This window comes from Polypterus senegalus, chromosome 9 (assembly GCF_016835505.1).
Source record: "Polypterus senegalus isolate Bchr_013 chromosome 9, ASM1683550v1, whole genome shotgun sequence".
NCBI classification, from domain to species: domain Eukaryota; kingdom Metazoa; phylum Chordata; class Cladistia; order Polypteriformes; family Polypteridae; genus Polypterus; species Polypterus senegalus.
In genome coordinates, this window is record NC_053162.1 from 121,472,958 (window position 1) to 121,491,326 (window position 18,369).

Sequence of the window (18,369 nt, forward strand, 5' to 3'; positions counted from 1 at the left end):
CATTTGGGGCACCTCTACGCTGCAAGGAGGGCTCCATCTGGCGGCCTGGAGTTATTGGCCGCGGTACATGGCCATATCTTACACTGTGTTTTGTCTATTGTTCGGTGTCTTTGAGTGTTTAGAAAGGTGCCTACAAATAAATACAATTATTATAAAAGTATTATTATTATTTTTATTATTATAAAAGACTGCATACATAACAACAAACTAAACAAATGAACACAAAATAAGATAAAGTTATTGATAGAGCCATTGTTAAATCATAACAATGGGTGCAATTCACCACCTGTACATGCTGAAACATGAAAAAAATTACAACTATCTGTTTCTAATGTATATAATCATTGTCCAATGTGAGTTCAGAGCTCTTCTGAAAATAAGGCTTTGGATCTTGGCCATCCATGTAATGAGTAATATTTTATCTTGTTCAAGGCTGTGCCTTTTCTGTAGCTTAAGCAACATCTGCTGCAGAAACTGGGAGCATATCTAAGCAAGAAACTCTAAACTCTGAATTTAAATTTGGACCAGACCTTTTCAAAGGCAATCTTGATAATGCATCGGTATTTCCTTGCTGAGCAGACATTTTGAAGGAAATCTTGTTTTGATGAAATGCCAAGATAAAGCCCCATCTTTGCAGACTTGCATCTGTCAAAGGAAGAATCACTGTCTTTAGCCCTTTTACCTTAATGAGTGTTATGTCTTTATTAACCTGTTATCTACTGTATGCAGTATTAGTGTTGTAGAAGTTCCATACACTCTTCACATTTCTCTGTATTTGTTATTTTTGCATGCTCTTCGACTTTTGTCTTTTTTACATACTATTTTGTGTTTTTACTATCCCCCCAGGTCCCTCAGCATCAATTGCATTATGTATTTTCTGGAGAGGATGCCTCATTATGGCCTTACAGGTGCTGTGGTCATTTGAACCCCAGTTACCCAAGAGTCTTATATAAGACACCTGCCTGCCCTCAACAAATTGTTGTGTTCTTTGGCATCTCTTCTGTTCTTTACTTCTGAAATGGTTTAAAGGTTTTTGATATTCTGCTTTTTGGCTTTTATTGCAGATCATTGGGTATTCTTTTGCATTTTGACTTTGGTGAATTATTCTTTTCCTTTCATTTGGTTTTCATTTTTTAATTTGTCCATTTGTTTTTTTTTACTTTTGAATCTCCTTTGTAAACTAGACCTTTTCTTAAATTATTCAGTACAAAGCAGCACTTCTGTTTATTCTCCTGTTGTTAATTGCAATGATGTTTTTGAGAATATAATTTTGAACTATGGATTTAATCAATCATGTAATTAGTGTATCTAATAAATGAGAGTGCTTTTACAGCTTTGGCTTTCTTGCTGGATGCAGTCAGAACAGATAGATGATCATTAATTTAAAACTTTGCTAAACTGTGTCCATGATTCCCAGAAAAATATAGGGTGCACTGGTTTGTTAGAAAGGCTTTACTTCTTTTTTTTTATCAAGTTTGAACAAACAATATGCCACGCGTAATAAATTTGGTTCAATTGTTTATCATATTAGCCAAATTAATTAGTACAGGTAATTAATTCAATAATATAGCTGTAGGATATAAAGGTATATTTAACAAGTAAGTTTGATAGTGACCCTATAGTCCCCAGAACTATGTATAATCACATCTGGCTTAGGAACACATACCATAAGTGCTGCCCACTCTGGGTAAAACACTTTGTGTTGTACTCTACTCTCCAATTGCTAATTCACTGCTTCTCTGTCTGCACGTGGCACAGGTCTTGCCTTACAGAATTTAGGAACTCATTCACTCATACAGTTTAACCTGGATACTTTTTACTTATTTGGCCCATAGCCAGGGTACTGGCAAGATCCACCCACCCATTCATTGCCAGTCAGTATTAAAAAGCTGAAAAAAGCAAAACAAATCACGACAAGAAATGGTACAATCTGGCAATAAAACCATAATGTCCTTGAGTTATTTTCATGAGATATTTTGCTAAATATGCAGGAAGGAACCATAAAGAAGAGGAGAGAAAAAACTGAAAATGATATGCTGCTTCTCTCTCTCTCCCAAAACATTAAAACTTTGCTCACAAAATCACGAAATGAATAGAACAATTAGAATTAGAACAATTAGAACAATCTAGACGAGAACAGGCCATTCAGCCCAACAAAGCTCGCCAGTCCTATCCACTTGCTTCCTCCAAGAAAACATCAAGTCGAGTTTTGAAAGTCCCTAACGTCTTACTGTCTACCACACTACTTGGTAACTTATTCCAAGTGTCTATCGTTCTTTGTGTAAAGAAAAACTTCCTAATGTTTGTGCGAAATTTACCCTTAACAAGTTTCCAACTGTGTCCCCGTGTTCTTGATGAGCTCATTTTAAAATACAAGTCTCGATCCACTGTACTAATTCCCTTCATAATTTTAAACACTTCAATCATGTCACCTCTTAATCTTCTTTTGCTTAAACTGTAAAGGCCCAGCTCTTTTAATCTTTCCTCATAATTCAACCCCTGTAGACCTGGAATCAGCCTAGTCGCTCTTCTCTGGACCTTTTCTAGTGCTGCTATGTCCTTTTTGTAGCCTGGAGACCAAAACTGCACACAGTACTCAAGATGAGGCCTCACCAGTGCATTATAAAGGTTGAGCATAACCTCCTTGGACTTGTACTCCACAGATCGTGCTATATAACCTAACATTCTGTTAGCCTTCTTAATGGCTTCTGAACACTGTTTGGAAGTTGATAGCTTGGAGTCCACTATGACTCCTAAATCCTTCTCATAAGGTGTACTCTCGATTTTTCGACCGCCCATTGTGTATTCAAACCTAATATTTTTACTTCCTATGTGTAATACTTTACATTTACTGACATTAAATTTCATCTGCCACAATCTGCCCAAGCCTGTATGCTATCCAAGTCCTTCTGTAATGATATAACGGATTCCAAATTATCTGCTAATCCACCTATCTTGGTATCATCTGCAAACTTAACCAGCTTGTTACTTATATTCCTATCTAAATCATTTATATATATTAAAAATAGCAGCGGCCCTAGCACTGACCCCTGTGGAACACCACTCTTAACATCAGCCAGTTCTGATGAGGTTCCTCGCACCATCACCCTCTGCTTCCTGTGTCTGAGCCAATTCTGCACCCATCTAAAACATCACCCTGAATTCCCACTTCTTTTAACTTGATGCCCAACCTCTCATGTGGCACCTTATCAAATGCTTTCTGAAAGTCCAGATAAATAATATCATAAGCTCCACTTTGATCGTATCCTTTTGTTGCCTCCTCATAGAATTCCAACATGTTAGTAAAACACGACCTCCCCTTCTGAACCCATGCTGACTGTTCAGAATAACTCCTGTCCTTGTCATGTGTTGCTCAATCTTATCCTTAATAATTCCTTCCATTAATTTTCCTGTGATGCTTGTTAAGCTTACTGGCCTATAGTTGCTTGGATCTGCCCTGTCACCCTTTTTATATAATGGGATGATATTTGCCATTTTCCAGTCCTTTGGAATCTCTCCAGTGCACAGTGACTTCCTAAAAATACGTGTCAAGGGTTTATATATGTACTCACTAGCCTCCTTAAGAACACGAGGATAAATATTATCTGGGCCTGGTGATTTGTTTGATTTCATCTTATTTAATCTGAGCAGCACTTCTCCCTCTACAATTTCCAAATCCCTCAGTACCTCCTTAGTAGTTGTGTTTACCTCTGGCAGGTTATCCACTTGCTCACTTGTAAACACCTCAGAAAAATGTAAGTTTAGGGCATCTGCTATTTCATTGTCTGTATCTTTTAATTCCCCTTTACTATTCCTGATGAACTTGACCTCCTCCTTAACTGTTCTTTTACTACTAAAATACTGAAAGAATCTCTTGGGGTCTTCTTTCGCCTTATCTGCTATATTCCTCTCCAACTGTCTTTTAGCCTCTCTGATATCCTTCTTAATGGTTGCCCTCATTTTCTCATACGCTCACGGTTCTCTTTGCAGTCATTAGTCTTATATGCCTTATACAGCAGTTTTTTTCTTTGCAACTTCTTTTTTAAATCTTTATTAATCCATCGTGGAGATTTTTTTAGTTTCCTATTACTTCCAAATTTAGGTATGTATCTGTCCTGCATTACAATACTCATGTACCTAACAGCTTGCCTAGCTGCCTTAGCAATTTTAAATTTATACCTATTTAAGAATTAAGAGTTCTTGAAAACTGGTGCAAATCAAAATCTCAAATCTCTGATGCCTCTCATCGGGTTAAAAGTGAATCAAAGGCTCAAACGTTAAAATACTTAACAAAAAATGTGAAACTCTTTTTTCAAAAAAGAGAATGTCATGTCTCCAGATGTTCTCCAGAAGATGCATATGTTTAGACATTGAACCTAAAAGAAAATGTGCAAACTATGTTGTCTGTATTTTTTAAGTGAATTACTTTTTCTTGATTTTTCAACAATGCAAATCTCATGCAGAAATTATAAAACAGTTCCCAAATCAAATATATATTACTGTTAGTTGAGCAATGTTCTGAATATACATGGAATTTATAAAGATTTCTGTTCTCAAAAGGAGAAGCATCAGAGCAAAAGAGTTGTTAGTTTCATATATAAAAAGGAATACATACATTTTGTATATGCATACAAAGTTTGATATCTTTTAAGATTGTTCTTTTTTTGATTACTGTCAATATAAGTTTTTAAATATGACATTACATTTATAAATCTCCAGTTCCAGTTGAACCATTTTTTTTTAGTTTATTGGTTTGAGATGTCTAGTTTAGTATTTATATATATATATATATATATATATATATATATATATATATATATATATATATATATATATATACAAATTAAAGGAACACTTTGAAAACACATCAGATCTCAATGGGAAAAAGAAATCCTCCTGGATATCTATACTGATATAGACTGGGTAATGTGTTAGGGAACGAAAGGATGCCACATCGTTTGATGGAAATGAAAATGATCAACCTACAGAGCCCTGAATTCAAAGACGCCCCAAAAATCAGAGTGAAAAAATTATGTGGCAGGCTAGTCCATTTTGCCACAATTTAATTGCAGCAACTCAAAATTATGCAGCACTTTGTATGGCCCCTGTGTTCTTGTATACATGCCTGACAACATCGGTGCATGCTTCTAATGAGATGACAGATGGTGTTGTGGGGGATCTCCTCTCAGATCTGGACCAGGGCATCACTGAGCTCCTGGACAGTCTGAGGTACAACCTGGTGGCATTGGATTGACCAAAACATAATGTCCCAGAGGTGTTCTATTGGATTTAGGTCAGGAAAGTGTGGTGGCCAGTCAATGGTATCAATTCCTTCATCCTCCAGGAACTGCCTGCATACTCTCACCACATGAGGCCAGGAATTGTCGTGCACCAGGAGCCACTGTACCAGCATAGGGTCTGACAATGGGTCCAAGGATTTCATCCTGATACCTAATGGCAGCCAAGGTGCCTTTGTCAAGCCTGTAGCGGTCTGTGTGACCCTCCATGGATATGCCTCCCCAGACAATCATTAATCCACCACCAAACTGCTCATGCTGAATGATGTTACAGGCAGCATAATGTTCTCCATGGCTTCTCCAGATCCTTTCACTTCTGTCACGTGCTCAGGGTGAACCTGCTCTCATCTGTAAAAAGCACAGGGCACCAGTGGTGCATCTGCCAATTCTGGTATTCTATGGCGAATGCCAATCGAGCTGCATGCTGCTGGGCAGTGAGCTCAGGGCCCATTAGAGGACATGGGGCCCTTGGGTCACCCTCATGAAGTCTTTCTGGTTGTTTGGTCAGAGACATTCACACCAGTGGCCTGCTGGAGGTCATTTTGTAGGGCTCTGGCAGTGCTCATCCTGTTCCTCCTTGCCCAAAGGAGCAGATACTGGTCCTGCTGATGGGTTATGGACCTTCTATGGCCCTCTCCAGCTCTCCTAGAGTAACTGCTTGTCTCCTAGAATCTCCTCCATGCCCTTGAGACTGTGCAGGGAGACACAGCAAACCTTCTGGCAATGACACGTATTGATGTGCCATCCTGGAGAAGTTGGACTGTTCCTGTTTTGGGGGTCATCTCATTGTTGCCCCTCTAGTGCATCTGTTGTTAATTTCATTAACACCACAGCAGCTGAAACTGATTAACAACCCCCTCTGCTACTTAACTGACCAGATTAATATCCCATAAGTTTCATTGACTTTATGCTATACTCTGATTAAAAAGTGTTCCTTTAATTCTTTTGAATTAAAAGAAAAGTGTTTTATGAAAAGGAAAATGCTATAATGTTAAAGGTGTTGTTTATATCCTAGGAGATGATGCCTTCCTCCTCCTTTTTATGTATTTATGACAGAATACATCCTACAGAAAGGTGCATTGCCATTGCCTACTGTAATCCAGGGTGAGACAGATACAGTATAGCATGAATCAGATTCTACAACCTAAATCTTTCTTAACTGATCTTTCCTTTGTTGAGAATTTTGATCAAGGATCAATGCACTGTATTATTAGTTTTTGTGTTCTTAGATCTGAAAAGTCTAGGCCTGAAAGAAATTTAGAAAGACACCACTTATTTTGTAGAGAGGCCTCTTGCCTGCCTTTCCTTCTTACTTGCCTTGTTTTGAGTTTCTGTGAGTCGAGCTGTGAGACAAGATTATCATGCTCTCTCAGAAAGCAAGCAGGCAAACTGAGAGAAGACTAAACAAACTGCATGCAAGGCTTTTTGCCTGTGTGAGTAAAGGGCAAGCTCTTAAGCTAGCGTATAAAACATCTAAGCAATTAAATGACATTTAGAAGCATTAGAGTTCATCAATACCTTAGGCAATAAAATTAAAACACAATGTATTAAGATATTCATTATTTTGAACACTATAGGGACTTAATAGTTAATTGTTGAAAGTTAGGGGACTTTTTCCTAAACATGTGCTGTGATATAAGCAGAAGCTTGGCCTCTGTCAGACCACTGTGCAGCAGTGTGCCATGACTTAACAGTGCTGCTGTCTCTGTTCATGGGCTTTTATATTAGCACGCATGTATATGTTTTACAGTAGCATTTAAGTTTTAATGGCAATGTTTCTTTATACGGCTTAGTGATAATAATAATAAGATATACAGTAGTAGCACATATGAGTGAGCTTAAAGAAGCCATTGTTAAAAGCTTGTCTTTTTCCTTCTTTCTCTCAAGCATGAAGCACTTTGTCAAGGTTGTTTACAGCTTGGCCCTTATCAGTGAAGCTGTGCACTGCCGCTCACTGGCACAGTTGCCTATTATGTTGGCATTAGCCTTACAGGATGCTAGTGCAACAAGTAATCATTTATTAAATTATAATTAGGTAGTCCAGTTTTCATACATGGGTCCTTCTGATTTCAACATAATTGTTAAGTTAAAAATTGATTAACAACTGAAAGGCCATCGATCTTAACAGCTCAGAATTAGGCCAGGAGAATAAAGAGAGGGGTAATCAAGTGATGCTTATCGCCAGATGGCAAATATATCCTGCCAGCAAAAATATGGTTATGAGAAGCTTTATCAGGAAGAAGACTATTGGGATGGGGACTACTGGGGATGTCTTCAGGGCAAGAATATTGTTTTGAGAAGGTCTGGAACACCGGGAGCCTCATGCATAACGTCCTGCATAGAATTTACACTAAAACATGGCGTACGGACAAAAGTGGAAATGTATGTAGGCACAAAAAATCCAGATGCATAAATCTGTGCATACTCCATCTTCCACATTCTTCCGCTACATAAATCCCAGTCAGCGTAAAAAGTAATGCAGATGCATACGCCTGCCGCCACTCTCCATCTCCTCCCAGAATTATGCCTCTTTGAATATGCAAATCAATATTAATTGCCCTTAAACTTGGCATTCTGTGAAAAGACAATGGCAAAAGCATGGGGAAATACCAAGGGGAGGCAAGGAAAAACGTATTATTTGTTGATGTAAGCAGCGCCCTGTCTGGAGATTGTTCCTGCCTCCCGCAAGATGCTTGCTGCACCGTGGGTGACCTTTGATGAAATAATTTACTGCAGCAGTACTGTCTCTCTCAAACATACAAACCTCCAATTCCTGTCCTTACATTTCTTTCTCCAAGTAACCAATCACCACACGATCATCTCTGTAATAGATGCCAAGCCACCTCTAAGCTTAGAAAGCCGATTCTTCAAAACTTTTATGAAACATTGAAATATCTTTGTAGTACATGTTTAATTATTTCATCCATCTATCCATCAAGGGTCACGCCAATCCCAAAAAGCACACAGCGTGAGGCAGGAACAATCCACCAACTCGTCACTAGTGCTTATAAGTACAAACAGTTCTACCAGGAACAATTGATGGACTGATTGAGTGCGTTTAGAGTGCTTTAGATGAAACTGTTTCTGAACCACGAGATCCCAACAGGAAAGGTTCTGAAGTGTTTGGCATATGGGAACCGTTCAAATAGATGTGTGCATGGCTGAGACAGTGTGTGCAAGATGCTGTATACTGATAATCCGATTAGCTGCTGTACAGCTGTGATTACACATTCAGATACAGTGGGTTAAATACTCAGTGGTGCACTGGGAATAGCAACACTAAAGCAGTGATGGTATCTAGAATAGTTTAGCCATTCGGTGCAACATTATATGGTTATGGGTTGATTACAATGAGAGGCCTTAAACTAATAAACGATATGTGGTTAATTTCAGTGAATTTGATAAAGCCATGTCAGAGTTGTGAATCTAATAACTAAAAGGAAACCACACAGATACAGTAGCACTACTTTGACGCTGGGTCCCTCCAGTTTGCAAAACCGAGCGGAGAACTTATGCAAGGGTTTAAGCTAGCGTGAAAATGTGCGTGGCTCTACACCAAGTTTAATTTTTATACATCACAATGTGAGGGTGGAAACGGGAGCACACAACATTATTATGCGTACACACCATTTATACATAAGGCCCCAGGGGCCTCATGTATAAACGGTTGTACGCACAGAAATGTTGCGTAAGAACTTTTCCACGTTCAAATCGCGATGTATAAAATCTACACTTGGTGTAAAGCCACGCACTTTTCCACGGTACCTCATACCTTGTTGTACGCAAGTTCTCCACTCGGTTTTGCAGACTGGCGGCATCCAGCGTCAAAGCAGTGCTATTGTTCCTGTGTGGTTACTCTATTTTCCTGACGCGGCTTTATAAATACAGTACACTGAAACTAACCGCATATCGTTTATTAGTGTAATGCATCTGATTGTAATTAACTTGTAACAATATAATGGTCCAGGGAATAGCCATTGTATTCCAAATACAATAACTGCTTTAGCGTTGTTACTCTCACTGCACCTTCTTCTTCTTTCAGCTGCTCCGTTAGGAGTTGCCACAGCGGATCATCATTTTCCATATTACTCTCACTGCAGCACTCGGAATATTTATATCACTGTATCTGAGTGTGAATCACAGCAGCAGCTGATCGGAAAGAGATGTATCGGTATACTGTACAGCATCAGACACACGCTACCTCAGCCACGGCAAAACGTTTTAAAGCCTTTCCTGTACGGACCTCGCGGTTCAGAAACAGTTTCATCCCAAGAACTATAAACGCACTCATTGCACATCATTGCTCCTTGTAGAACTGTTTGTACTTATAAGTACAATTACCTCACTGTAAACTTGCACTACAGTTATAATATTGCACAACCTGAGCCACTTTATAAAGCGCGTATTTACATATGATGACAATATCATTTTTAAGATGAAATGCAGCAAAATATGTTTATTATATTATACAGGTAAAACTTTAACTTCATTTAAATAATCTATATTCTTCACTGGGACTGGCGTGAAGGACAGAATAATTAAACATGTACTACGAAGATAGTTCAATGTTCCTTAAACTTGTTAAAGAATCAGCGCTCTAAGTTTACAGATGGCTTAACATCTATTACAGAGCTGATTGTGTGGCAATCGGTTACTTGGAGAAAGAAAAGCAAGAACTGCATAGACGGCCACGCCAATATATATTGAATATAAAACAGAAAGAGAAAATAACGACACAGCTGAAAACGCAGCGGCAAATTTCGACAAAAGTTAAACGCTTGTGTCATGAGCACGAGGCAGCTCTGTGTCCGCAACGGACGTGGCCATCCGCCTTGCATAAGCTACCTCACTGACGTTGGCGGGCGAAGGAGCCACCGATTCTTTTTCTGCCCAGGGCCACCACAAGCCTAGAGCCGCCTCTGAATACGTACTGCTGCAATAAATAATTTCATCGATGGTCGTGCACAATCGCTGCGCTGTAAAGCACGTTATTAAACATGGGTTTTAACTCTTATCATCATGAAAATGATATCACGTATACATCTCAGTATTTTACTTATTCAGAGAGCTGTAATATCACGAATGTAATGGATTATGTGTACAGTCGGAGGAAGAGAGCCGGTTTAAGAAGCAAGTAGTGATTTACACACATAGAGCACATAGAAGATCAAATACAAAACAAAGCATTTAACGTGCTACTTTAATTACGATATGATTTGAGAAACTGGTTAATTAAATGCTTTTAAGATGACGTTTATGATATTCTACTTTAATGACAAAATAAACTACATGATTAAAGTGGAAATTTCGAGATTGAAGTTGACATTTCGTGCTTTTTTTTCCCCACTGTGTGCCTTTTTTTTCTCTGTACCCTAAAAAGCTTTCATATGACACTGAGACGGTAGGCTACGACTCGCCTTTTCACGGCGACTGATATCTGAGCTTTCAAGTTTCTCCAACATGCTATGGCACTCGATCAACTTCCATTTGTTGATTATACCACGGTTTAATTAAACAAATAGTATGTTTTTCCTTTGCCTACAATTGGTATTCGCTGAAATTGTTATATTTTCCCCCGTGCTTTTCCCGATCAGCGTGAAAACTAACGCTCGTGCACGCGCATTTTGTAACGCCCCAAATCCTCCCAGAATTACGCCTATTTGAATATGCAAATGAATATAAATCGCCCTTAGCCTTAGCCTTAGCCTTCTGTGAAAAGACAATGGGAAAAGCACGGGGGGAAACATAAGAATTTCAGCGAATACCAAGTGGAGGCAAAGGAAAAACATACTATTTGTTCAAATAAACCGTGGGATAATCAACAAAATGAAGTTGATCGAGTGACATAGCGTGTTGGAGAAACTTGAAAGCTCACATTCACAAAATCGCACAGTGCCGGAAATAAAAAAGAAGTCACATATCAAAGTTGCCGTGAAAAGAAGAGTTGTAAGCCCACTGTCTGAGTGTCATATGAAAGCTTATTAGGGTATGGAGAAAAAGGCACACGGTGGGGAAAAGCACGAAATGTCAACTTTAATCTCGAATTTTCCACTTTAATCACGTAGTTTATTTTGTCATTTAGTAGAACATTATAAACTTCATCTTAAAATCGTTTAATTAACCAGTTTCTAAAAATTACATCGTAATTAAAGTAGCACGTTAAATGCTTTGTTTTGTATTTGATCTTCTACTCGTATGTGATCTATGTGTGTGAATCACTACTTGCTTCTTAAACTGGCTCTCTTCCTCCAACTGGACACAGAGTCCATTACATTTGTGATATTACAGCTCTCTGAATAACTAAAATACTGAGATGTATACGTGATGTCATTTTCATGATGATAGGAGCTAAAGCACATTATTAAACATGTGTTTCATGAGCCTCGTGCTCATGACAAGCATTTATCTTTTGTCGAAAATTTGTCGCTGCGTTTTTAGATGTGTTGTTATTTTCTCTTTCTGTTTTATATTCAATATATATTGGCGTGGCCGCCCAAGAGTCCTTGCTTTTCTTTCCCCAAGTAACCGATCGCCATACAATCAGCTCTGTAATAGACGTTAAGCCATCTGTAAGCTTAGCGCCGATTCTTCAAAACGTGAAATATCTTCGTAGTACATGTTTAATTATTCTATCCTTCACGACACTCCCAGTGAAGAATATAGATTATTTAAATGAAGTTAAAGTTTTATGTGTATAATTTAAGAAAAAATATTTGGCTGCATTTCACCTTAAAAATGATATCGTCATCATATGTAAATACGCGCTTTATAAAGTGGCCCAGGTTGTGAGATATTATAACTGTAGTGCAAGTTTACAGTGGGGTGATTGTACTTATAAGTACAGACAGTTCTACAAGGAGCAATTGATTGAGTGCATTTAAAGTTCTTGGGATTAAACTGTTTCTGAACCGCGAGGTCCGTACAGGAAAGGCTTTAAAACATTTTGCAGTGGCTGAGACAGCGTGTCCTTAAAGCTGTATAGCGATAATTCTCTTTCCGATCAGCTGCTGCTGTGATTCACACTCAGATACAGTGATATAAATACTCCGAATCGTGCAGTGAGAGTAATATGGAAAAAGATGATCCGCTGTGGCAACTCCTAACGGGAGGAGCTGAAAGAAGAAGAAGAAGAAGAAGAAGAAGAAGAAGAAGAAGAAGAAGAAGAAGAAGAAGAAGAAGAAGAAGAAGTGAGAGTAACAACGCTAAAGCAGGTATGGTATTTGGAATACTATGGCTATTCCCTGGACCATTATATTGTTACGAGTTAATTACAATCATTACATCAGATGCATTACACTAATAAACAATATGCGGTTAGTTTCTGTGTATTTATAAAGCCGCGTCATGAAAATAATGAGTAATCACACAAGAACAGTACCATTGCTTTGACGCTGGGTGCCGCCAGTTTGCAAAACCGAGCAGAGAACTTGCGTACGACAAGGCATGAGGTACCGTGGAAAAGTGCGTGGCTTTACGCCAAGTGTAGGTTTTATACATCGCGATTTGAACGTGGAAAAGTTCGTATGCAACATTTCTGTGCGTACGCACCGTTTATACATGAGGCCCCAGGTGATTGTTATGGGAAAAGGTGCTGAGTGGGGACAACATCATGGTAAACTCTATACAGTAGATGTTGGGAAACTAGTCTGGAAGGGGGGCATTGTGTGATAAGAATTATAATATACTTGGGGCTCACTTCATGAATTGAGATAGGCTTTATGTATGTGCTCTGCAATTGTTTTCTATGCTGTGCAATAAAGTCTTAAATTCTGACTGCCTATCTGAAGACTCTGCTTGTTTTTTCTGTGATTTCACCACAACACCTTTACAAATAATCTCTCAGTTCAAAATATTACTGCACGTCTTATTATTCCCCAAACAATTTCTTACAGTTCATACAATACTTTTTACAGAACATTAACACAAGTTCAGCAATTTCTAGCACCCTATAGATGTGTTTCCATGATAACCAAAACTAAACTCAAATGTTACTCCTGCCATCCATTTCCACTTTCCAGTTTCAACCTAGAAAATGCTTCTCCTGCACTTTTTACATTCATGATAATTTCACCTACTCATCACACTTAAAGCCCATAACTTCTCCCACTTATTTCCAACCACCCCTAAAATACCTTTTATGTCCTCCTTCCCAATGTTCATAATTTATCTATCCTGCAGCAATCCCATCAGCCTCATACAATGCACTTGTTCCTCCTTCACTCTATCTATCTATCTATCTATCTATCTATCTATCTATCTATCTATCTATCTATCTATCTATCTATCTATCTATAACTCCCATACTGTTTCAACATTGACGTCACTCATTCCATGTGATCTTTACATCAACAAGCTTTGGTGAAATGACCCATTTTAGCACATCCTTAACCACAGCCTTAACCTTAAAGTCTTAAATGGCAGTTCCTGGACTTATAACCTAATCCAAACTGCAAAACATATATCCAAAGCCTTTTTTAAGAATCCCCACTGACAGTATTAACATTCTTAATATGCTGAAAGTATGTAATGCTTGCAGTAATTCACTTATAATTCTTTTAGATATCCTTCATCTTCTTTTAGGTTATCATTTCTTTCAACTTGACCTTTAATAAATCATAATGTAGCTCAGAATTACTTAACCCACAATCAAGTTGATCTCTCAACTGTAGCTCAAAATTTTCCACACATATTTTTTAAAATTACACTATATTGTGACACTTTCTCTGTGTATTTATAGTTTTTGATCCAGTGGCATTTTCAAGAAAATTCTGGCAGGGCCACGAGAGATAGATGCTGTAAGATAGGACTGAACCATCCTGGGAAGCCATGCAGAGGATGTGTGATTGTGCATGAATGAGAATGAGTGAGTAAATTGTAGAAGGAGGATTTATAAAGAAGGAAAGAAATGGAATCGTTAGATTTACACTGAGAGGTTAGCAAATATTTTGCACCAATAGTACCTAGAGATATCAACCTCTGCTGGAATAAAAGGAGGGATACAGACAAAAATACTCGAAAAAGGCAGAAGTGGTATAGTAGAAGAGAGAATGGAGGACAGAAAGATAGCAACAGAACCCCAGAAAAACTTTACCAATAGACAGTCTCAGAGCAGGCATAAATGTACTGTACCTGATGCACTCAAAAGGCATGGATGACAATAAGGACCCACAGGTAGGCCCACAGCATAATGTATTTGTGGATTTGGGTATAAATAGTATACATATTTGAACTGGAAATGTTAATGGTTTGGATATTTTGAAGAAAATGTTACATTTATGACAATTTATTTCCAAAAGACATAGGGAAATGAAAATGATCATCTATATATATAATTCACTAAGGCAAGACACCCATGGAAAGGCAAGACACCCATGGAAAACATGCCGGAAGGGGCGTGGATTCACTAAGCCACCGACAAGTAAGACACCTATGGTGCACGCAGGGAGGAGCCACGCCCACCAACTCCAAGACCATTGGATACGACGACAACTCGCAGAGCCACGCCCACGAATTTGGACACGATGACACAGAAAGAACAGAGTCATTTATATTCGTCTGTCGTGGAGGCCTCATGTACTTCCGAGCCACCTTGATTGTTCATAGAGGCATGTTTCTCACGGAGGTGAGTCGCCATATGCAGCGTGTGAAACGGTTTGCGATGGGTATCTCATGGAATCCTTAAAACAATCCTTTACAACTGAGGTTAAAACACAATGAAGTAAGCAGTCTTTAAAAAACGACTTTTCGGTTACGATGCACGACCTCATGCACCATGGCAAACTGTTTTACTTGCTACATACAGCAATTCGCATCCGCGACAAACATGTGTCTTCTTCACTCACGGACAATTATATGTTGATCTCTCCAGAGTTCCATCTTTTCATTTACTTTCTGTTGTTTCCTAAAACCCTACCTTTTTAGACAACTGTGTCTTTCCAGAAGTGTTCAACCATCAATAAATAATTATGTGGCATTTGTTATGCCATGGGTTCACTTTTGTGTTGTATTTTGCTCTCTCCAGAGTTCTATCTTTTCATTCACTTACTGTTGTATTCTCACACCAACCTGTTTTAGACATCCGTGTCTTTCCGGAAGTGTTTAGCATACAATAAATAATTATACATGAGATTGAATGTGTGTCTACACAGCTCAGAGAGGCGTGGGTAAGCCGTTGAACCCAATTCGGGCTGCAAGCCGTGGAATTCCCACTAAGTGCGACTCATACGCTACCACTGCTTACGTCCCTACCCTTTGTGCACACCCCCCGCCTACCTCGCTACTACCGTGGTCGGGTGTCTTGGTGGATTATATATAGAAAGGCAGCCAAAAACGCACAGAGCAAAGAAAAGTCTAGAGTTCCATCTTTTCATTCACTTTCTGTTGTATCCTCAAACCCTCCCTTTTTAGACAACTATGTCTTTCCAGAAGTGTTCAACCATCAATAAATAATTATGTGGCATTTGTTATGCCGCGGGTTCACTATTGTGTTGTATTTTGCTCTCTCCGGAGTTCTATCTTTTCATTCACTTACTGTTGTATTCTCACACCAACCCATTTTAGACAACCGTGTCTTTCCAGAAGTGTTTAGCATTCAATAAATAATTATGCATGGCATTGAGCGTGTGTCTACCCGGCACAGAGAGGCGTACGTAAGCCGTTGAACCCCATTTGGGCTGCAAACCGTGGAATTCCCACTAAGTGCGACTCATACGATCCCACTGCTTGTGTCCCTATCCTTTGTGCACACCCCCCTCCCACCTCGCTACTACCGTGGTTGGGTGTCTTGGTGGATTATATTTAGAAAAGCAGCCAACGACTCAAGTAACGAGTTGGAGGTGGGCACATGAGCAGGCAGTACATACTGAACGAGAATTCAGCAGACTAGCATGACGGAGGGAGCTGAATGGACGTCCTCCTCCTCTCCTCCTGTTCCACACTCCGCACCGTGCACTACCATTCCTCCGTCTGGCAAGAGAAGGCGCGATTGTGGTCAGCCAGTTTTCAGTTATGGACAATTGTGTGTTGGTTCGTTCTGTTCATTGTTACAATGTTGCTTTTCTTTCTGATTTATTACATTACCGATTTTTCAAATGTTAATTTTCTCCCTGTGCTTAAAAATTATTAAAAAACTGGCCTGCTTATGCGGAATATGGTATGCGGCGGGTTGGCTAGTACAGTACTTAGAATATTGCCATTGGACTATATGACTATATGATTCAAAGATGTTATATACAAGGTTTTTACTGGTTTCCTAGAAGAGTAAAGTAAATGACAGAAGTTATTGAGTGGCTGAGTGTGGAGTGAAGAAGACAAAGATACTTCACTTCTCTTAAAATAAAAGACTGAAGTTGTATGTAGAAACAAGGAGAAAGGTGGAGTTTTAAAACAGGTAGTCAAAGACTAGAATGTTCAAATTCCAGTGTTATCAAAAATGCTTTATAAGGTCTTGTAATAAATGCTGGTAAACACTGGAAAACTCCAAGAAGAGCTGAGGAATGACCCCATATAATATATGTCAGACAAATGAAAAAAATATGAGCAAAATGGATCAAAAATAACAGCATTTGACAAACTGTAATTAGTAATGGCGTTTATATAGGCAAAATGGTGGCAAGAAAGAATTAAGACAGGAAATGACATCCAAGCAAATGAAAGTGATGTCACCAGGGTGGAACCAGATTGAAGTCATCATGGAGTGCCGGAAGGGACATCATCACGGGAGAGCCAGAAGTGACATTGTCAATGGTATTTGGAGATGGGATTGTTGGGTAGTAGCCATTTTGGGGAACTGGAAGTATTGTGCGTAAGTTGTGGTTTTTCTTTAATTCTGTTGAAGAAGAGAGATAGGCATTAGTACACACAATCAACCCTTTATCTTGTGTAATACCACTCACCCTAGGGCTTGCTGACTGCCTCCTAAGTTCATGTGTGGGACAGTATGTATACATTGGCCTAAGCAAGGAGAGAAGGAGATAATAGGGCTTAAATCTGAGCTGGATATTTTTTTTAATAAAATAAAAGGGAAGATATGAAAGGGACCTAGAAGCAGTAATATTAGATTCAGGAGAGGGATTGGAATAGGGGGTCGAGCCAAATCCAAACTGACAAAAATGGAAGTAAACAGTGATAGAGACCCCACTCTCCAGTCTGTCGTGAACAAAATTTGAGTATTTAATTAGATAATCTTTTATTGTTCAATAAGAATTATAGATTAAATATATAAATTCATTCTAGTATTTGACAGTTGGAGAAAGAGGTAAAAGAAAGAGGTAAAAAAGAGGTAAGATAGCACTAACAAAATTAAAATGGGGAACAGCATTCATCTTAGTAACCACTAGAACAAAACAGCAAAAATAGAGAAGACCAAGAAGCAAGTTCAATCACTAATGTGGATTAAATGTCAGCCAAATAGTAGCATAAAAACACACACAAAATGAAAACCTATCAACATAGTATTTTGTCATACAGTACAACTACCAAATGACAGTATTAAGATATATATCAGTGTCCACATAAAATACTCAACGCCAAAAGTAGAAACACAAACAAATAATTATATATTTCCAATTTTTTTTACTGAGCAATGAGCTAAACCATATTGCACATATGCAATTCATGATAATAATCATGACAACTTAATTGCAACACAAAAAATCAACCAATAGGTCACTTTATAGGGCAGTAGCATTCAAGTCCCAAGACAAAACTAAAAAGTTCAGACTGCACATGTGTACACATAAGCAAAGACATGAAGGAAACATTTCTGCTCCAAGGGTCTGCCCAAGCAAATTGGAAACAGGGTAGCAACTTCATCCACAAAGAAAATTTCACATATTCTAAAAAGAAATATTTTTCTAGACAAGAAATTTACTCTTAATATTTTTTTAATGGCATTTTATGGTTCTTTACTGAGTTGTGTGGTTACTCGTACAACTATTACTTGACAAAGCACCATTTCATTCTGGGAAGGGTTCTTTGCAAATGAAGTTGGTTCTGTGCTTTGAAAAAATTCTTAATATGAAAATTAAATTGTATGGTAGACTACCTAGCAGGACAATTAATAAAACCTTGA